Raw genomic sequence first — 22,949 nt, forward strand, 5'->3', positions numbered from 1 at the left:
CATTATGAGAAGGAAAGTTGCTACTCACCACATAGCAGAGATGCTGAGTCACAGATAAGCACACCAAAAAGATTCTCACAATTGAAGCTTTTGGCTATTAAGCCTTTCTCAACAATAGGCGCACGCATGCATGTACACACACACACACACACACACACACACACACACACACACACACACACACACACACACAAATGCAACTAACACACACAGCTGTAGTCTCAGATAACTACTGAAACCACACTGCATTTGCATGAGTGTGCGTGTCTATTGTTGAGAAAGGCCTTAATGGCTGAAAGCTTTAATTGTGAGAGTCCTTTTGTTGTGCCTATCTGTAATTCAGCATCTCTGCTATATGGTGAGTAGCAACTTTCCTTCTCATAATATTGTTACATTCTATCCTGGATTTTCCATTGTCTAAAGTGCATCATACAACAATCTTGAACTTCGTTCATTTAAACTCAACTTTTTCAGCCTCACTCACAGATGTATGCTTAATGTTGACTGCTCAAGCAGTTTTCAATCTGATTCTTGTTGCACAATTTTGCTTTCCATTCATAAAGACACACATGTAGCCAGTGATGATATAATGGCCTTATGATTAATGGTTCTGTGCTCTACACTAACTGAGTCAAATAGTTCAAGCCTTTTGTAATGAAGATATCTGAGATGTTACCCTAATGAGTCAGTTCTCTGAATAACTGCTGAAGCGAATCAACAGATGAAGGTTGAGAACAAGTTCGCGATTCCTTGTCCCTACTACCTGCCATAATCACTCAAGTCTCCCAGTCTACACTGGCAAGTTTAAAATCTTACCCTAATACTATAAAATGACCAGAAAATGTATACCCAAGCTTCTTCAGGTTTTCCCTGAAATGTCATGCCACTGTTCTCCCCAAGGGAGTTGTATACCAGTATGGATACAGTACCCTTTACACAATATTTTGAAAGGTAACATATGTAAGCACCTTATAAATTCTATATACAAGAACTATAACATGGATTTTACAGATTATCAAAAAATATCTTCAATGAAGGCTTACAACCAAACTTGCAACTAAACAATTATTGAGAAACATAAATTCTGTAACAGACACAATGCATATTACATGTAAACAAACCTCTGAGCAATAAATCATGGAAATAGCCATGTTAATTTCCATAACAAAACAAAAGATAAAAGTTACAAAGTGTGTAAAATGTTACATTATTGATAAAATTACCTTTGGAACTTTATGTCTCATCTGAAAACTTAGGAGACAGAGACACTGAAATTCTTCCTAGTTTTGGTCAGTTCTATCCCAACCAGAAAATAGCCAGATCTGAAATATCAAAATTGCATCGTAATTTTGAATTCGAAAGCATAGGTGGTTCACAAAATTGCTCACAACAGAATTACTTTTTTATTACTTGTAAATTCTTATACAGAACATAAAACAGATGTAACCTATTCGTAGTAAAGCACAAAACTGCAAAACACCTGTTTGACAATCAGAATGGAAAAAGATGCTGAAATCAAATTAAGTAGACCATTGTCAACATGATATAAGCATCGTATTCCCATAAATCAATAAATCAATAAATAAATAATCACACTAATAAATATCGATAGTTACTGTGAGCATTATTCTCAATCTGTGTGTTTCACATTTTTCTAGTTTTTGTAATGGTATTAACCTGCTTCAAAAGTGTGTAAACTAAAACCAGAATAACAACTCCAGCCTGAACCAGGAGGTTTTACGAGGTCTTTGACATAATGGTGCAGATGACGCAGTTGGTTGTCAGTGATGCTAAAGTGTTGATGATCACACTAAAAACTGTTGCCATCACTAATATATGTGAATATCCTAATCAATTGCAAAAGTGTATCATAATCTGGAATTAAACCATCTGGTGGAAAATGACATCATGGCCAAGACTATTTATTTAAAGGCAAATGTCAAACATAAACCTGCTACCAGACCCATTTTACAAGCTTGCACATGAAGAAGAAGCAGCAGCCTGTGAGATTACTGTCAAAACTTTGACATCGCAAAGCAAAGTACAATTAATTCAGCTACTCCTTCTTCACTTTGTCCAAATTTAGATACACTAAGGTAGAAGACTAGTGCTAAAATTTGGTCATAACCAAAAGGTATTAGAACAGGTAAATGAAGCAATGTTAGAGGTGATCTATAAAAGCATTCAATTATCATTTTTAATCCACCTTCAAAACTTGTCTTCAACAAAATTATTTCACATTTGAGCTCCATACTAACCTCACTAGGCATTAAACAAGATGTGTCTGAAAACTTTGGTGAATGGTCCCATATGTTAAAAAATGCAGTTGTTAAGATGAGGCACCCATTGAGAGCTATGTCAGCAAGTGTGCAAATCACCAAAGCAAAGCAGTAGCTTCGTCACTAATAGAGTCATTGTAATTACTAAGGTCACTGAAAAATGGAGTGCAAAATGGAGCAACACATTGACACAGATTTTGGGTTCAAGTTAAGGAAAATGGTGATGGAGACTAATGAAATATTAGTGCAAGTGTACAGTGTCGATGCTTTGAGCAGAAGTGTGTGTCTGAGTGGTTTATACACTTTAGATATGGAAAAGAAGTTGTCGAAGATGAGCCACATTTGGGTCAACAATCAACAAGCACAATCTCAGACAGCATTGAACAGTCTTGATGGATGTTTGTTGATGATGGGCAGCAATCTTTGAGAATGATAGCAGAAGAATTGAAGATAAGGAAATACAGTGCAAGCACTATTGTTCAGAAACATCTAAAAAGGTGGAATATTTGTGCCCAGTTTGTACCACACATGCTGACAGATGAGCTGAAACAAACCCAAATGGAAACATCTGGAGATTTCATCAACATGCATGACTATAATCCACAGTTTACGAATATCATCATTATAGGAGATGAGACCTGATGCAACCAATACAATTTGGAGACCAAGCAACAGCCAATTGCATGGTGATCATCATCTTCCCTGGCCCCCAAAAAATAGGTCGACTGATAAAATCCAACGTTAAGATGATGTTGATCACATTTTTTGAGAGAAAAGGGCTTGATCCATCATGAATTTCTACCTGGGAGTCAAACTATCAACACAGAAGCTTATGAGGGATTTTTTAAATGGCTGTTGCAATGCATCTGGTAGTTTTGACAGGATCTGAGCAGGAGTGTACAGTGGAATTTCCTCCACGGAAACACTCATTCCCACAGTGCAATCCATGTGGTCTACTTTCTCACTCAATGTGACTGTTCTTGTACAACCTCCTTATTCTCCAGATTTGGCATCAGCAGACTTTTTTTTGTTTCTTCACCTTAAATTAGCCCTGAAAAGCTTACACCTCGCAGACATTGTAGATATCCAACAACAACTGGCCAAAGAGCTTCAAGCAATTCCACAAGAAGCACATGCTGACCATTTATGACAGCTTTGAAACTAATGTCATGAGTGTCCAACCTACGTTTGCAATATACATTTCACTTAGACTTCAGAACTTCATTGCTATTAATATTCATGATATAATGTGAGAAAAACTGAAGACTCACATCTGCTACAACTGTGTAAAGGAGATGTGCTACATCCTGAAAAAACTTGATGAATTACACCACAAGAAATAATGACACCTTAATACTCTCTCCTTTCTCCTGATGTGCTGTGGTAAACAAGTTGTACCATGTACCAATCTTTGCATCGGAAACACACATTAAAACACCAACAGCAGACAGAATTAAGCACCCTGGCCAGCAGACTCAGTCCCTGTGCATGGGAGTGGGTGGACAGCACTGTGTGGTCTAGAGCTAAGTCCATCAAGAATACAGCCACACCATAAAAATCTCTTGAATACTGGCCACCAGGCAACTCAAAGAATCAAGCAGGGATGGTCATCAACTTAGCCACCAAAGAACCACATACCAACTCCCTGTCAGTTCCCAGCAATAAAATCACATGAGCTGTGGCTAGACATTCTCCTAAAGCAGCTAAAAAACTCATACATGTATGCTTAACTGACAAAGAGCAGCATCTCAAGAAACAGACGAGGCAGCCTTGAGAGATTTGAGGGAAGACAGTGTATGATAATTCCTCCAGAAAACCAGTGCTATGAGCCCATATTGCTACCAAAAGAGCTCTACATGGAAAAGATGAAAAACTTTATAACCAACCCTATCAATGGCACATCAGAATAAGATCTCACTAAGAATGTCTTTAAGAGAATGTTGACAGTTTTGATCTGCTGAAAGAGGCAACCTGGAAGTTATGTCTTTAAGGACTTATACCTCAAAGAACACATAGGCATTTTCAAACTCATAAAGAATGTGTACTCCTTTGTACCATAATCAGCAACATTGGGGCTCTACATATGGTCTTTCAAAGTACTCATTACGTATGTTCCCAATCCAAACCCCATATCCATAGCTCACAGGTGTTTCTACTGTGGCTTAGTCAATTTACCTTCATGACACCGATACACCAACATTTGATATGGTCCTAGTTGCCTGGCACACCAGATGAATCTGTAAAGCTAATCATTAAAACAATTCACGACAGACCTCTTTAGGCATGTTCTTAGCCATGTCTATTTTCTCTTTGATGGTGAATGCTACTTTATAAAAAGACCAATAGAGTAACATCTTATCCATGACATCACAACCAGCAGATGGAGCATTTTAAAAATGAAGCAATGAAATCAGTCATTTGGAAGACAAGTTGCCCTTTTTCTATTTAGAATTTGGTCACACAAAGAGACAAATTAGAAATTTTCTACACTGTCTAAATTCAGTACATTATAACATAACTCTTACCCAATCAGCCACATTATAGAGAAGTTCAGCCATTGAGCAAGCATGCCATTTTTCATAACATTAGTAGGTGCACAGCATATATTGCACACATGTAAAGAATAGCTGTCTTTATGTTACCAAGGTAAACATGTATAAGCAAAATTACCATTTAATCTTAGTTTAACTAAACAATGATAAAATAACCTAATACAATATGAGATAAAGCACTGTTTAACTAAACAGTAATGAAACAAACTTTCATTTATACCATTCTGTTGCCAAGGACAGATGTTCCCCACAGTAACGGCCCATTCAAAACATTAAACAGCACAGTTGTATCAGAAGCCAGCCAACTACTTATTTGATTACCAATTATCTTATAGACAATTGCCTTATTGTGGGCTTGTGCCACTAGCTTGTATTCTGGGTCATTTTTTTGCACACAACATAAATTTTTTCTCATCTAGCCTACTTTTCTTTATATTACTGCTGACCACCTCCACGTATGACGACTCAGTTTATCACTACGTTAGCTGAAACAATGTTGAAGGAATAGGTATGGGCTCATAATTGTGGAACTACAATGGAACAGTGCAAAGCAATTTCATTTGCAGTTGGCGTGCTTTATACATAGGTTTGCCCACTCGAGGCTTAAGGGGTGTTGCATATTCCACTTACCTGGCAATATTATAACTCTCCATTTAGTATGTAAAAGTCATTTTGGATTAAAAGTTAAATTTCCATACAAATACAAGTTAGTTGAAAAACTAACATAGTCATGCTGAAGATTATAACATTAAAAACATTATAGGAACCCTCAGGTGAAAACAAATAATGGCAGAAGTAAAGGCAAAAATCATCATATAACTGAGTCATAGACAGGCGCACAAACAGGGACATCCTACCCAAGATCTTTCACACCCCTCCTAAAGTGGTATTCCACTGCCTGTCCAACCTACACAATTTTCTGGTCCATCCGCATACCACTCCCATTCCCAACCCCGTGCCACAGGGGTCATACCCTTCTGGAAGACCGAGGTACATGTGCACAGTTCACTCTCCCAACACTTTCTACTAAAGTCTGGTCGCAGGCTTTTCCTATCCCATCAGAGGCAGAGCCACCTGTGAAAGGAGCATCCCTGCTGCAGTCACTGTACAGCTTTTTGTGTCAGCATGACAACCAGCCAGCTGTCCATCAGAACAAATGGCCACAGGCAAATTGTGGCCAAGAACAAAGTTGACCATCCAATGGCACAACATGCTTGAATCCAATGGCTGCTTCACAATGCTTGCCATCTCGATTCTTCCCTCAAACACCAGTTTTTCTGAATTATGAAGAGAGAAAGAGAGAGAAAGGGGGAGGGAAGGAGGGAGAATGTATATATGTGAGAATGTAAGTGTATGTGTATGTACGTGTGTTTATGTATATACACTCCTGGAAATTGAAATAAGAACACCGTGAATTCATTGTCCCAGGAAGGGGAAACTTTATTGACACATTCCTGGGGTCAGATACATCACATGATCACACTGACAGAACCACAGGCACATAGAGACAGGCAACAGAGCATGCACAATGTCGGCACTAGTACAGTGTATATCCACCTTTCGCAGCAATGCAGGCTGCTATTCTCCCATGGAGACGATCGTAGAGATGCTGGATGTAGTCCTGTGGAACGGCGTGCCATGCCATATCCACCAGGACATGCAGACCGCGTGAGACGACGCTTCATCCAGTCCCAAACATGCTCAATGGGGGACAGATCCGGAGATCTTGCTGGCCAGGGTAGTTGACTTACACCTTCTAGAGCACGTTGGGTGGCACGGGATACATGCGGACATGCATTGTCCTGTTGGAACAGCAAGTTCCCTTGCCGGTTTAGGAATGGTAGAACGATGGGTTCGATGACGGTTTGGATGTACCGTGCACTATTCAGTGTCCCCTCGACGATCACCAGTGGTGTACGGCCAGTGTAGGAGATCGCTCCCCACACCATGATGCCGGGTGTTGGCCCTGTGTGCCTCGGTCGTATGCAGTCCTGATTGTGGCGCTCACCTGCACGGCGACAAACACGCATACGACCATCATTGGCACCAAGGCAGAAGCGACTCTCATCGCTGAAGACGACACGTCTCCATTCGTCCCTCCATTCATGCCTGTCGCGACACCACTGGAGGCGGGCTGCACGATGTTGGGGCGTGAGCGGAAGACGGCCTAACGGTGTGCGGGACCGTAGCCCAGCTTCATGGAGACGGTTGCGAATGGTCCTCGCCGATACCCCAGGAGCAACAGTGTCCCTAATTTGCTGGGAAGTGGCGGTGCGGTCCCCTACGGTACTGCGTAGGATCCTACGGTCTTGGCGTGCATCCGTGCGTCGCTGTGGTCCGGTCCCAGGTCGACGGGCACGTGCACCTTCCGCCGACCACTGGCGACAACATCGATGTACTGTGGAGACCTCACGCCCCACGTGTTGAGCAATTCGGCAGTACATCCACCCAGCCTCCCGCATGCCCACTATACGCCCTCGCTCAAAGTCCGTCAACTGCACATACGGTTCACGTCCACGCTGTCGCGGCATGCTACCAGTGTTAAAGACTGCGATGGAGCTCCGTATGCCACGGCAAACTGGCTGACACTGACGGCGGCGGTGCACAAATGCTGCGCAGCTAGCGCCATTCGACAGCCAACACCGCGGTTCCTGGTGTGTCCGCTGTGCCGTGCGTGTGATCATTGCTTGTACAGCCCTCTCGCAGTGTCCGGAGCAAGTATGGTGGGTCGGTCTGACACCCCGGTGTCAATGTGTTCTTTTTTCCATTTCCAGGAGTGTATATATAACAGAGGGAAACATTCCACGTGGGAAAAATTTATCAAAAAACAAAGATGATGTGACTTACCAAATGAAAGTGCTGGCAGGTCGAAAGACACACAAACAAACACAAACATACACACAAAATTCAAGCTTTCGCAACAAACTGTTGCCTCATCAGGAAAGAGGGAAGGAGAGGGAAAGACATGATGTCTGCTTGTGTCTGTATATGTGTGGATGGATATGTGTGTGTGTGCGAGTGTATACCCGTCCTTTTTTCCCCCTAAGGTAAGTCTTTCCGCTCCCGGGATTGGAATGACTCCTTACCCTCTCCCTTAAAACCCACATCCTTTCGTCTTTCCCTCTCTTTCCCTCTTTCCTGATGAGGCAACAGTTTGTTGTGAAAGCTTGAATTTTGTGTGTATGTTTGTGTTTGTTTGTGTGTCTTTCGACCTGCCAGTGCTTTCGTTTGGTAAGTCACATCATCTTTGTTTTTTGATATATATATATATATATATATATATATATATATATATATATATATATATATATATATATATATATATATATATATATATATATATCTTTATGAAGGTTGTTGAGATTGTGGAGGAATGCAGATAGAGTGTCCTCATCCTCGATCCAGATTGCAAAGATGTCATCAATGAATCTGAACCAGGTGAGGGGTTACGGATTCTGGGCAGTTGGGAACGATCCCTCTAGACGGCCCATGAACAGGCTGCCACAGGATGATGCCATATGGGTGCGCATTGCCGTAACCTGGATTTGTTTGTAGGTGATGCCTTCAAAGGAGAAGTACTTGTGGGTGAGGATACAGTTGGTCATAGTAACCAGGAAAGAGGTGGTAGGTTTGGAATTTATCAGGTATTGGGAAAGGTAGTGTTCGATAGTGCCAAAGCCATGGTCTTTAGGAATGTTAGTCCAAAGGAAGGTGGCATCAACAGTGACAAGCAGAGCACCAAGTCATAAAGGAACAGGAACTGTGCAGAGTCAGTGGAGGAAATGGTTGGTATCTTTTGCAGATGAAAGGCCGAAGCTGTTGCTCTATGAAAGCAGAAATTTTCTCGGTGAATGGGGCATCGTGGGTGATTGCGTTTGTGGACTTAGGAAGCATATAGATAGTAGGAGTGGAGGGAGTGATAGGGGTGAGGGGAGAGATGGACTCTAGGGAGAGGTTCTAGGATGGGCCTAAGGATTTGAGAAGAGACTGGAGTTCCTGCTGGATTTCTGAAGTGGGATTACTGTGACAGGATTTGTAGGTGGATGAATCTGAGAGCTGGTAGAGTCCTTCTGCGAGGTAATCCTTGTGGTTCAAAACAACAGTTTTGGAGCCTCTGTCAGCAGGTACATTTATAAGCCTTTTTAGGTGGTGGATTGTGGTTCTTTCTGTGAATGTAAGGTTAGCCTGCATGTTGAGAGATTTGAGGAATGATGGTGAGACCAGGTTCGAGGTTAAGAAACTCTGGAAAGTCAACAGGAGTAATTTGGGGGCAGCGGGAGTGGATCTTGTATGGATAGAGGGGTGAGCTGAGTTGCGCAGGGTTCAACATTGGACTGTGGTTGAGTCTGTTTGGTAGCATTGGTGTTTCCATTGCACTGATCAGGAGAAAGAGAGAAGGTCTTCAACAAGTTCAGCTTGATTGAATTTGGGAGTGGGACAAAATGTGAGGCCTTTGGAATGGACTGATACTTCTGTGGGCTAAGGCTTTGAAGGAAAGGTTCATGACTGTGTTCTTGGTCTGCTTAGACTCTGGATTCTGTATGTAGGCAGTTTTTGAGGGTGGGATAACTATAGTAGGTTTGCAAGGCAGGATTTGTCAGTTTTGGCGGGATGTGGGCAGGTTTAGAGGTTGTTGTAGAGATGGTGGATAGTGATAGTCCAATGTGGGAGTAGAAGGTGAACAGGTTAGAGAGTTTTTTGACATGGTGTTGTGCATGGTGCTCTAGTTTCTGGAGAGCAAGAGTTTCCATGTGTGATAGAGGATCCAGGAATTAGGGATTACATAGCAGCAGAATTTTATGGATGGAGAGGAGGTATTGTAATGAGGTTTGGGCCTGATTGACATGCTTTTGCAGGACTATGTTGCTGAGGGTTAAGGACTGGCAGAATCTTAACAGATGGAGGTCATTGTGAAACGAGGAGTTACAGCTGGAAAGGGGTAATTTAGTGATAAGGCCATTTTGGGGGATTTCAAGAGCCAAGCAACAATGCAGGAACAGTACATGGACTGGGTTTTGGCTGGGGATAAGGAAACATCTCTGTACTGGTGCAGATGGAAGGAGCAAGGATCCACGGTGGAGGATAAAAATGCAAAAAATACGTATATAACATAGAAATACATGCGAAAAAATTCGAGAAAATACACCAAAATACGTAGGTAAAATCAGGAGCAGAACAGAATGGATGAAGTATAGGGAAATAAGATGAACCTGAGGGATGGGCCGATGGAAAAAAAAAAAGAAAAAAAAAGAAAACTGAAAACAGTAGTGGTATACAGGATGGAATAAAATCCATTAGGCAAAATCAAACACTGGAAAATACAACAAGGAATGATGACAGTATTATGAAAAGGATGGATTACTACTCATCATATAGCAGAAATGCTGAGTCACAGATAGGGAAGACAAAAATTCCGTCAAACAATAGGCTTTCGGCCAAAAGGGACTTCATCCAAATTAGACAACATACATATGCACACACTTGCAAATGCAACTTATATACACATGACCAGGGTCTCTAGCTGCCAGGGCCAGACTGCTAGCGGCAGAACATGACAGGAGAAGCAATTTGGGTGGTGGGGGTAAAGAGGAGGCTGGGGTGAGGAGGGCAGGGTGGGGTGAAGGACAGTAAAGTGCTGCTTGTGGGAGCATGCAGGGATGAGGTGGAAAGAAGGTACAGCAGCTAGGGAGGTTAAACTGAGGGCGGATGGAGGGAGAGGGGGGTGGAGGGAAGAAAGCACAGCAGAAAAGGAGAGAAGTAAGAAGACTGTGGGTGTGTTCGTGAAGACAGACAGCTTGTTGGCTGTTAAGCCCACATAGAATGCAGCACAGTGGTTGCACCTTAGCTTGTAGATCATGTGACTGATTTCACATGGTAGCCCTGCCTTTGATGGGATAGGTGATGGTTGTGACCGGAATGGAGTAGGTGGTGGTGGGAGGATGTATGGGACTGGTCTTTCATCTGCGTCTGTTACAAAGACATAAGCCATGAGACAAGAGGTCGGGAAAAGGGATTGTGTAGGGATGTGCAAAGATATTGTGTAGGTTCTGTGGGCAGCAGAAAACCACTGTGGGAGGGGTGGGAAAGATAGTGGATGGGACATTTCTCATTTCAGGGCATGACAAGAGGTATCAAAACCTTGGGGGAGAATGAGATTCAGTTGCACCAGTCCTGGGTGGTACTGAGTCACAAGGGGAATGTTCCTCTGTGGCTGGACAATGTGAATTTGAGGGGTGGAGGATGACTGGAGAGATAAGGCATGGAAGACCGGTTTCTCTACGAGGTTGGGAGGGCAATTACAATTTGTGAAGGCCTCAGAGAGACTCTTGGTATGTTTCAAGAGGGACTGCTCGTCACTACAGATACAACAGCTACAGGTGGCTAGGCTGTAAGCAAGGGACTTCTTGGGATGGTATGGGTGGCAGCTGTCAAAGTAAATGTATTCCTGGTGGTTGGTAGATTTGACATGGACGATGAAACTGATGCAGCCATCTTTGAGGTGGAGATCAATATCAAGGAACATGACTTGTTGGGTAGGGGTGGACCAGATGAAGTGAATGGGGCAGAAGGTGTTGGCCAGTTACTGTGTCCTCACTGAGAGAACCTCTGCTTTCTGTAACTTACCCTCTTACACAGATGATAGCAACCATTTCCTCCACTGACTCTGCAGGGTCCCTTTCCTTTACCACCCAGTGCCCTGCTCATCACTACTGATGCCACCTCCCTTTACACTAACTTTCCTAATGCCTATGGCCTTGCCACTATTGAACACAACTTTCTCCAACACCTGATGAATTTCAAACCTACAGCCTCCTTCCTGGTCACCATTCCCAACTGTATCCTCACCCACACTTACTTCTCCTTTGAAGGCATCACCTACAAACAAATCTGGGGTATGGCAATGGGCACCCACATGGCACCATACTCTGCCAAACTAGTTATGGGCCATAAAGAAGAATCCTTTCTAACCACATAGAATCCCAAACCCCTCGCCTGGTCAGATTCATTGATGACATGTTCATGATCTAGATTGAGTGAGAGAAAACCCTATCCACATTCCTCCAGAGCCTCAACACCTTCTCCCCCATTCATTTCACCTGTTCCTCCTCAACCCAATGAGTCAGCTTTCTTGATGTGGAGATTCACCTCAAAGGTACCTCCATCCATATCAAAGCTACCAACCATCAGCAACACCTCCACTTTGACAGCTGCTATGCATTCCATATCAAGAAACCCCTCCTACACAGATTAGCAACCCATGGCCACCATGTCTGCAGTGACAAGTGACCCCTCTCCAAATATGCCAAGAGTCTCTTTGAGGCCTTCACAGATCATTATTACCCTCCCGAACTTTCCTCTTGTGACTCAGTACAACCCAGGACTGGAGCAACTCAGTCACATTTTCTGCCATGTGTTTGATTACCTCTCATCATGCTCTGTAATGAGGAATGTCCCACTCCTTAACCTTCCCACCCTTCCCACAGTGGTTTTCCACTGCCAACCAAACCTACACAATATCATCATCCATCCTTACACACTCCCTGCTCCCAATCCCATGCCTCATGTCTCATGTTCCTGTAACACACCTAGATGCAAGACCTGTCCCATACATCCTCCCACCACCACTACTCTGGTACGGTCACTAGCATCACCTATCACATCAAGAACAGGGCTACCTTGAATCCAGTCATGTGACTTACAAGCTAACCAGCAACCATTGTGCTGTGATTTATATTGGCATTACAACCAACAGGCTGTCTGCCCACATGAATGGCCATTGACAAACTGTGGCCAAGAAACAGTTGGACCTCCCAATTGCTGAGCACATTGCCCAACACAACAATCATTATTTTAATCACTGCTCCACGGCCTTTGCCATCTGGACCTTCACTACCAACACCGGCTTTTCTGAATTGTGCAGGTGGGTACTATCCCTGTAATACATCATTTGTTCCAGCAACCTTCCTGGCCTCAACCTTCATTAGTCATTGTTGTACACTCACCTATTGCTTTCCCTGTTCTCACTCCATCACTGCACAGCCCTCTATTCCACCAACACAGTCAGTCTTTTTACTTCTTTCCTTCTCTGCTGCCCTTCTCCCTATCCGCCGCCATCCTTGTAACCTCCCAACTGCGCCAAGCTGCCCTACCCTCTCTCCACCTCATTACTGCATGCTCCCTCAAGCAGCACTTTATCGTCCCCCACCCCTACTCTGCTATCCCTCCGCCTCCTCACCCCATACTCCTTAGCCCCACCACCCAAATTGCTTCTCCCATTATGCGCTGCTGCTGGCAGTTTGGCCTCAGCAGCCGGAGACTGTGGTCTTGGGTATCTGAGTTGTGTTTGCAAGGGTTTGCATGTGTATGTTGTCTCATTCATATGAAGGCCTTTTTGGCTGAAAGCTTACTTGTCTGACAGTATATTTGTTGTGCCTATCTGCAACTCAATATCTCCAGTATACAGTGAGTAACAACTTATTCTTTTCATAATGTTAATCTTCATATACACTGCTTAATTAGCAAGGTCTATCATTTTTAAATGCAATAACATCATACATCTTTACACAGTTTATATCTACCATATGGTGTACCTACACACATTTTGTTTCTGTTTCATCATACATATGAACACATTTATTGATTAACTAATTAGGTTTTTTCCATAGTTTTGCCTGTAATTTAATTTCCATCACAGCTACACAAATTTCGATGACAACAGCAGAAAGATCAGCTCATTTTCTATAAGGATGATGTACCACTTGTATGAGGGAATGCTGAACAATAATGTCTCTGAACTTTATATGTGAAAACTCTGAAAGGTTTTCAAATAAAACAGAAGTTGTTAATGTTCTATAACTTTTTTCTTCATGTATACAGCAGAAGGCATGACACACCAAATTAAAGAGTTCAATGATATGATTACTTTGATATATAGGTCACTCAAGAAGTGAAGTATTTAGTTAGTTAATGAGTATAAAAGAAACCTGTAATGGTATTAGTATAGTATAAATCTTGTTACAGTTACAATAAAAAGTTGTTACAGGTTCTTTTCCACTCATTAACTAATTAAAAACTGCCACTTCACTTTCATAGTCCATTTATATCAAAATAATTGTCTCACTGAACTCTCTAATTTGTGTGCCATGCTCTTTTGTATGTTTAGTAATTTGTGCTCCATTTGAAAAAATGTGTACCACAATGATAGCCTTTGTGCCAACTGCTAATGCCACTCATGGTGTCATGTCCAGATGCTGAGTAGCCTATCAGATAGACGTGTGTCTGCCACAACCACATTGCTCCAGCTATCTGCCACCAAAGGGCTCCAAACTGCAGCATGTAACATGGAATGTGCAACATAACCGTCAGTGTGCCACAGACAGCACTCTGTAATCAAGTATCGAATTTGAAGAGTTCATGCACATCTTGAGCACCCTCTCCTTCTGCAAGGCAATCCCAGACCACACATGTGTGATGAGACATCTTTAACGATCTAATGCCTTCGTTTCACTGTCATCGATCATCCTCCATACCTTCAACGCTTGGCCTCATCCGACTTTAAACTGTTTCCAAAACTTAAAGAACACTTACAAGGACTTCATTTTGACAATGATGAAGCACTGCAAGCAGAGGGCAGGTCGGGCTCCACCAACAAAGTCAAACATTCTCCAGTGACGGTACCAACAAATTGATCTCTCATTGGGAGAAATATGTTCATCATCAGGGTGACTATGTATTGAAATAGATATGTAGACATGAAGAATAAAGATGTAGACTGTTAAAAACATTTGTGTTATTTTAAAAGCTTTAAGAGTTTTCACATAAAAACTCTGGAGGCATTACTTATCGGCATGCTCTCATATGTATGCTGTACATTTTCAAGGCGCAATTAACGAAGGCTCTCACTGTGTGAAAATTGCTTTGACTTTAATTACAACTGCGGATGAACTATCCACCCAAAAATTTATTATAAAATATCATTTTAATCAACACAACAGCGAACATCTTGTGGTATCTCTTAAGTTTTATGATACCAGTAGCACGTAAAAACAGAAAGCTGTTCATAAGACAGGTGAATGATCTTACCAGTTGCTCATCGCAATTAAGGGAAAACCCCAGTATTCAAGGGTGGCCATACCTGTGGGCATGGGGAAGCCGTGCCCCTCCCGCAACCCACCCCCTCCAAACGGCTAGATCCCAGTGAAAGGAAAACATATAGTGTAATCGGGTGTTTTTCTTTCAAGAAATGATTTATAATTCGTTATTGTGCAGGTTTTTAAGAGTCAGAACTGAAACTTTTTTTATATGGATACTTACAAGTTGTCATTCATCTTCCAAAATATTAAAAATACTGCATACTCACAGGTCTAGGCCCCCCTACAAACTATCCTATAGGAGCCCTTGCCGGTACTGTCAATAACAGAGGACTGCCATCTTCTCCTGCTAACTGGAGTCAGTCTCCTGGGCATGTTTGAAGAGGCAAGACGTCTCACTTCAAATTGTGATTTAGCTGCTTGTTTCCCGACCTTATTTTGCTGTGACTCGGGACTGTAGCTCCAGCACAGCTATGAACAGATACAAGCGGTATTTATTTAAATTTGTAGTAATTTTCAGAGCTTGAGTCATATTTAGATCGAAATAACAATAGGAACTAGACCTTCAGCAGTCCACGATTAAATGTGTGAAACTGACTAATGGACAGAAACAAGTTTTGATTGATAATCTCGTGACTGGGCGACATTATTTATAGGCCACCTATACATATAACCAATACACATTAAAGTTCGCTTTCTGCTCACAAGGATTTCACAGTGACGTTTCTCTAATGCCCTTTTCTCATTTAACAGACCACATACATTTTCTCGTGGTGGAAGTGGAATAAACAATACACCCATTTTGTTTGCATTGGACGGTCCATGTATGTTTTTCATCTGAAGTGAGAAGTAAAACATGGTTCTCTTTTCAGACCACTCTTCCTCCTCTGGATAACATTTGCAGCTGTAGGCCTATACTCTGCATCCTTACTTTTCGTCTCGCATCTTCCACAGTCTTACAAAACGCAGCTTCGTTGGAGACCATCTGATTCCTACAATAGGTCATTTTCGTCCCGCCAGTGCTACTTTAAAACGGTAAGGTCGTGCACACAACTTCCGTTCTACGTCACGATTAGCCTAAAGGCCCCGTAAATGATCCAACGTGTTTGACAAAATCGCTCTTATCTAGCCACGTTCTGTCAATGTTTGTCAGTTTAGCTTCTCAAACAGACGCTGTTAGTGTTCATGAGTATTTTGACAGTAGTGAGAACGGTCACAAATACGGACAAAGTAGTCCTGGCATTGATTTTGGCACTGTGTTTGAAGAAGAAAACATGACCCTTGTCCAGGGAATGATTAAAATGAGAGATTTGCCCACGGAAATCTGCCAAAGGAAATATTACTCTCAGAACCCAATGATTACATCAACTTTCTTTGAATGGACAAAGTAACATTTAAAACTTGTTAAGGCCGTCCTGGAAGGGCAAACTTGTCTCTCAAGTTCGCTCTTACCTAGCTGCGGATGTGTCAAAACAAGCCTGTACATATAGCAAGAATGCTTATCAATTTAACCTTGCTTTGGAAGCAGACGATTTTCGTGTATGCTATGTTTGGGCACTAGTGGGGAATGGCTACAAATGCAGATAAAGCACTTCTAGTAGCACCACAGTCGTAGCACGGAGAGCTGTATCAATCCAGCCCTCGGACTGAAGATCGCAACAACAACAGTGACTCAGGTATAGTGTTCAAAAGAAGCAAATACGACGTTGGTCCAGCGAATGGTTTAAAATAAGAGAGAAATATACAACTGAAAACCTATTAATGGAAATGTTACACTCAGAACCTGATGATTACATCAACTTTCTGCAGACGGACAGTGAAACGCTTATTAACTTGTTTAGCGTTACTGAGCATTCACATTGAAAAAAGAAGACACAACCATACGAAAATCTATTCTCTTCAACTCGGTCGCTATTGAGAGTTCATTAAAATACAACTTGGGAACATATAGCCCACATCGTCCGTGGAAGAACCGCAAAATTTCGATTTATTTTCATTCCACTCCCATGACCGATTACCTTACTGTTTGGTCCCCTCCCCACATTATCCAATCCACTCCCGCTTGTATGTTACTGTTTGCGTAAAATACTGATTTTATTCTATAACCTCTTCTTGCGTGATACATGGCTGGAAAAGCTGCGATACCTCTACAAATTTTGGTCACTGTCAGTGCCATTTTGTACTTATACTTGTTCGTAGTTTCCACGGTTGCGGAAACTCACGATACGACATAAATTCTAATAAATCAAATTTCCGCTAAACATATGCGGTGAAACAAAGACACAGACAACGCCCGCTATCTAGTCAAACTTTTCGTCAATCGGAGTTCCTATCAACCGCGTCATAAGATCTATGATTGACACACAAGTCAAACACCACCATATTCGGTCAAATATTTGGCAAGCATGACCAAATTTGACAAATTGTTTGATCGTTTACTGGGGCCTTAACACTGTCGACGAGTAGGAAGCAACTACTGTGTTACCATTACTCGTCATACTAAATTGAATATAGATTTGTACGGCCAGTACAGCACTTAATGTAAAAGCGCCGACTTGATTTCTAACGTATGCTACCCCTGAGATCGGACTGGTATTCGCTGCATTTCAGATCTCTAATAATTACAGCCTACACTTCAGTGATCTAAGAAGTTGAAGTATTGCCACACGCTACATGTCTGTATGCGCCACAGAAAGAGGTGCCCATTTAAGACAACAGAAACAGTACGTAACAGTAGACCTTAATTTAGCTGCTAACGAGTCTTCACTGGCAGTATCCGTCAAAACCACAGCTAACCTATCTTCTCTGGTTATGTAGTTTTCATAGCTGTGAATATTGATTCGTCGCGAATGATATTGCCGATGCTTTGCTTGAATCTATTCCGAGTGATTTTGTTATATTTTTAGTTCCCTTGCTCGTCAAAGTATTTCTTCTCCAATACTTATCACACATCATTTTTATGTATGTGACGGTCTTGATCCATATTGTGGTTTGTATGTATAATCACAACGCCTAAATTCTTGACAACGCCGTGGTGTAACGACTGTAGTTTTTGGCTAGTAATGTCAAGGTCCTGGGTTCAATTCCCAGTACTCACTTAAGTTTTTTATCTGATGGAAAGATCTGGAAGTGGGTTCCTTCTGCCTTGGGAAACCAACAGAAAAGCTACTTGAATATAAAAGGAGCAAAACTGACGCGCGAATCGCTGACGTAACGGTTTACGTCGAAAGGCTTGCTTCAGGATAGGTGACACATTTGTTAACAGCAGAAGCACCAGCCTTTATTTTTTTCGGGTTAGTGAGCGAGATGTTCTATCCATTACAATTACAGATCTTATTCTTTCCAAGATTCCGGACCAGTTCTATAGAATTTAGTCGAAAATGTGTGGCGGAACTAGGAAGGGAACCTTTCCTTGCAAGATTTTTTCACTATAGTTGGGGTCAAGCCTGTTCTCGCATCTACGTCACGCATTCTCCGACAACCAATATCAACGCCACCTTCTAGGTGGCCAATATGCGCTCAGTACTGTTCTCGGATCTCTGCTGAGAAAGTGGGTGCCAACGTGAGCATTAAACGCACCGTAGCGAGTTATTTAGTGAATTTTTATTCCATTTCTTGCGAGTTGTCATGGTCGATGGTAGAGATAAGTAACAAATTCCACACAGGCAAGTGAGAATCATAATTTGCAGTAAACACGCTTTTTTCTAGTCAGAGCACGTGTATGCGCGTACGGCAGTCGTCGCTTGAAACCGGCAAACAGTGCAGTCCCCGTCCATATCTCGAGCTGCGCGAACAGCCATCATTCATAGATCTGACTATAGAATAAGCTGGAGTTGGAATTTCTTTGTCGCTCCGTATTGTTTTTATTTTTCTCTCCACATCTCCATGTACGTAGCAGGTTGTTTTCCTGTTGCAGGCATAGTAAGGAAGAGAACACGAAATTAAATTCTGCATTTACAACAATGAAATGCTGACCCGCCACTCCTGTTTGTCAATAGTCTTCCTACATGGTCACTTCGCAATGTTTATTCCCAGTGTAGCGTGTAAGAATCCATGGTTCACCTAAATAAACTACTGGATGCTTTAATTGCTATGCTACGTTTTTCGTAAAGAAATCTGTGGGGTCACTGTGACAAAAATGGTCACTAGCTAAGCGTGGAATTATCTGTGACTGGGACAGGTAGCTCACTTTAGGACATGTTACAAGGTGTACACAGTGTGTTGTTTAATATTCTAGTACCGCATACAGTGTATTACTGGTATTGGTGCGTTCCCTTGTCCTATACGAGGGAAACTTTATACATTGGTGACTCTGACTACTGTGAACATAGCGAAATTTTGTCCACAGATGCCATATTGTATATTAAAAAGGCAGCCATTGGACATGAAACCTGTTTCGTTATCTGGCGCACTCGGCCTTACTGATCCTTTTTCATAATCATCGTTCAGTGTTCTCATTATCTTCAACAGCAGACAGTGTGAAGAACTGACTAGGATGCTAGTGCATATGTGATTCGCAAGACATGGTGAGCATAATACATCAGTGGGCACCAACGAAGCCATTATTAATGAACTTATGCTTCGAATCTACTCTGGCAAGATTCAGTGGTGCTCTGCATTCAGTATTCGTTTAGACAGATATTGCACAACCACATCTTCTGCACTTACCGCTTCACGATTGTTGTCATCTGATGCAATCTCTTCACAAGCACAACAGTTGTGCAATGTCGACACCATGTTTGGTGCTACAACCACATAGCAGTTGGTGGCACCGGTCACACCCTACTATTTGGCATACATCATCAGACTACAGCACAGTGCCAATCTACACCTCAACCCAAACATCTGCTTTTCCGTCTCAATCAAGTGACATTATAGTTTGCAACAGTAGAGTGTGTCTTTTCTTTTTTGGGCATAATGGAGGACAATTCGAAGTTTGTTGTGCTGATCTGCCGTACTGCCAAATATTCTGAACTAATTAGTGACACCATACTCATCCCTTGCAGTAGTAACAAGTACGATGCTGTGAGGCAGCCTTGCTACAACAGGTTGCTCGCACCCCAGAGCAACATATGTGCCAAGTGATCTATGAACAGTTTTCCAGGGGGAGTCTCCTTCTCACTGGTGTCACCGACTACATTCCCTGGTGAAGCCTGCTTTGACACCAGACTTAACATTCTGGATGCTGTAGACCATCAAATTCCCAACTCACCAACAGCTAGCAGTGAGCACGCATGAGGGGTGAAAATTGTTGGACAAGAAACTCACCTTAGCAGACAGATTGTTTATGGTTACGTAGCACAGGCAGCATATCAGTGTGAGTAGTCCTGCTCCCGCCACCCTACTGGCTGGCACACACGCTGAACAAACCTGGCACCACCCAATTCCACACAAAGCAGACTCACAGATCCCATACCAAGTGCTGTACCACAGAATGCACACAGCACCCCACTGTTAGCAGACAATACCATGTCAGCTGGTTCCACCACCTTGTGGCCACACCACTGTTGATATCACCTGCAGTTTAGCACCACTGCTCACACTTCCGCCAGCCCTACTCACTCCCAAACAACAAATGTGGGTCACAGTAGGCGTGATGGCTTATGGCGCAACATCAGGTTTCCTTCCTCTCCTCCATAATGTTGACATCCGCTGAAGAATGTCTATATATTCATGATCAATTTACAAACATGTATTTCCTTACTGACACAGGTCCAGATGTGTGCACAGAGCCCTCACAGATGTTCAAACCACACTCTGAAGCCCTTGGTTTGCAGCTCCATGCAGCTAACTACACTAGTACACATCATAGCACTCACAGGCAAATTACACTGCCATTGGACTTACTTCATCGTTGATGCTTTCCACAGATTTCATCTCTGTACCAATCCCAACCAGGCTGCCTTATTCCACAATGCAACACACCAGTCCATCCCAGGGCTTTTTGCTGTATGTCTGTGAGCAGCTCTGATGCCTTTCACATGCTACCTTGGACAATGTGACCATGGCCGCAATATTTGCCCACACCCCTTTGTCCTGGCCAGATGAAACCATACCACATGACCTGCTGTGATGACACACACCACAGATTAGTACAATGCTTTGCTCGTCATCCCGCCCAGTTCAGAAAATGCATTCCAATCTCCCGCATGAAACGTTCCAGGTTAGGCTCTGTCAGTGTGCTATCAGGAACAGTATGACACATTGCATCAATATGACCTGAGGTCCACTATTTGTCACAAGGTATGGTATCTTGTATCTGCTCTCTTCCATGCAGCTAAGGTAGCGGTAGACAAACTATTGCACTCGAGTATCATTTGTCCTTCAGACAGTGCTTGGGCCTCTCCTATGAAGCTGGCCCCTACAAAAAACAGTTGTGGTGCTTACAGGACTCACACTACTCAAGATGGCTTCACCAAGATAGTTTCACCGTGCTGAACATCCAAGACACACACATTCTCGCCTTTGGGGGATAACATGTTTAGTTTGATAGATTGACATAAGGCCTATTATCAAATCCCCATGCACACAGACAATGTCACCAAGACTGCTATCATCACATCCGTTGGCCTGTTTGAGATCCTTATCATGTCCTATGGACCAAAGACCACAGCTCAAAAGCAGCAACAGTTTATTGACATAATGCTTTTCAAGCGCAATTATTGTTACATGTACCTCTACCATATCTTAATTTTCTCTGCCGACTCTCAAAGCCATGAACAACACCTTGAACTCATTCTCACAGCCTTCTGTGATGCAGGGGTGATGATCAGTGAGGAAAAACGGAATTGCAGAAGCGACAAGCAACATTTCTTGGACACACCCTCAATGCTACTGAGATCAAATCAACACCAGACCACACTGAACTCTTTCAACAGCTGCAACTGCAGGTTCCTCAGAATCCTCACTTTCTATAATCAACACTTAACACAAACTGTCAGGTTTGAGCACCCCTGACCAATGACCTTGCAGGGCCATACACACAAGGGAAATGGAAACTTGTCTGGACTGTGGAGATGCAAACAGTGTTCAACCACTTTAAGGAATGTCTCACAATGGCTGTTCCTACTTCTAGCTTACCATCACCATGGACATGAGTGATTCAGCCAATGGGGTGGTCCTCCAGCAACAGGTAGCATGCAACATGCACAAACCTCCGTTTCTTCTCCAAGAAACTTATAGGCTCTCAAACAAAATGGTCTGCATTCGACCAAGAGTCACTTGCTATATACAGCGTTGTGTGCTACTTCTGAAAGCACATTGTGTATCATCATGTCATCATCTACACTGACCACAAACCACTGAGAGCTGCGGTACATCAATCCACCACATTTTTGTGATCTCAATCTTGTTGCCCAGTATTCCACTGACTTTTGTCTTCTTCATGGAGTGGACAACATTGTCACCAATTAGCTCTAACACATACACATGATCTCTCTCATTCACAAATACAGATGACTGTCCGAGGAACAAGAATGAGACCCAACAATTTCTGTGTCTTCAGGAATTCTTCCAGTTTCAATATTAAACGTCAATCAATTACTGGTTCGGATGCCACCATTCTCTGCACTGTATCGCAGCACAGGTTTCAACCACCTCTCCCCACATAGGATGACCAGTCTTTCATCATCTCCACAACCTCACTCATCTGGAAGTTTGACCGATGATCTCGCTTGTCACCGACTGCTTCGTTTGGCCTGTCATTAGGAGTGACTTCCATCACATAAACTTGGATCTCATTGGACCCCTGCCAGAGTCAATGGGGCATAGGTATCTAATCTCTTTGACTGATTATGTTTCATGCTAATTGGAAGCTGTGCCGGTCACATACATCATGACATGGCTCGAGTTTTATGGTGGCATGGATATCCCATGACAGTTGACCAGATACTGTCAGAACTGCTCAGGTTCATCACTTTGAATCTTCGCTCTTCAGTGCCCTCTGTAACTTTGGTGGCATCTCCAGCCATCATACCATGGGACAGATATGTGCCATGGCCCTTCTATGGGTGCTCCTCGATGTCTGT

General features: G+C 42.7%; 1 protein-coding gene across 3 annotated transcripts in view; it reads right to left on the reverse strand.

Moving 5' to 3' along the window:
* The window catches only part of LOC124595801, a 285,104-nt gene that overhangs the window by 199,195 nt on the left and 62,960 nt on the right, over nucleotides 1-22,949 (reverse strand). The window contains exons 1-2 of one of the 3 annotated variants that reach the window (XM_047134691.1): nucleotides 17,662-17,725; nucleotides 1,224-1,322 (exon numbers count right to left, since the gene is read on the reverse strand). The gene's annotated coding sequence lies outside the window, so the exon portion shown is untranslated. Of the gene's footprint in view, nucleotides 1-1,223; nucleotides 1,323-15,191; nucleotides 15,240-17,661; nucleotides 17,726-22,949 lie in introns of those variants that run through there. The other 2 variants (XM_047134692.1, XM_047134690.1) reach the window with 2 other exon arrangements.

Source organism: Schistocerca americana, chromosome 2, assembly GCF_021461395.2.
Source record: "Schistocerca americana isolate TAMUIC-IGC-003095 chromosome 2, iqSchAmer2.1, whole genome shotgun sequence".
Classification (NCBI taxonomy): Eukaryota; Metazoa; Arthropoda; class Insecta; order Orthoptera; family Acrididae; genus Schistocerca; species Schistocerca americana.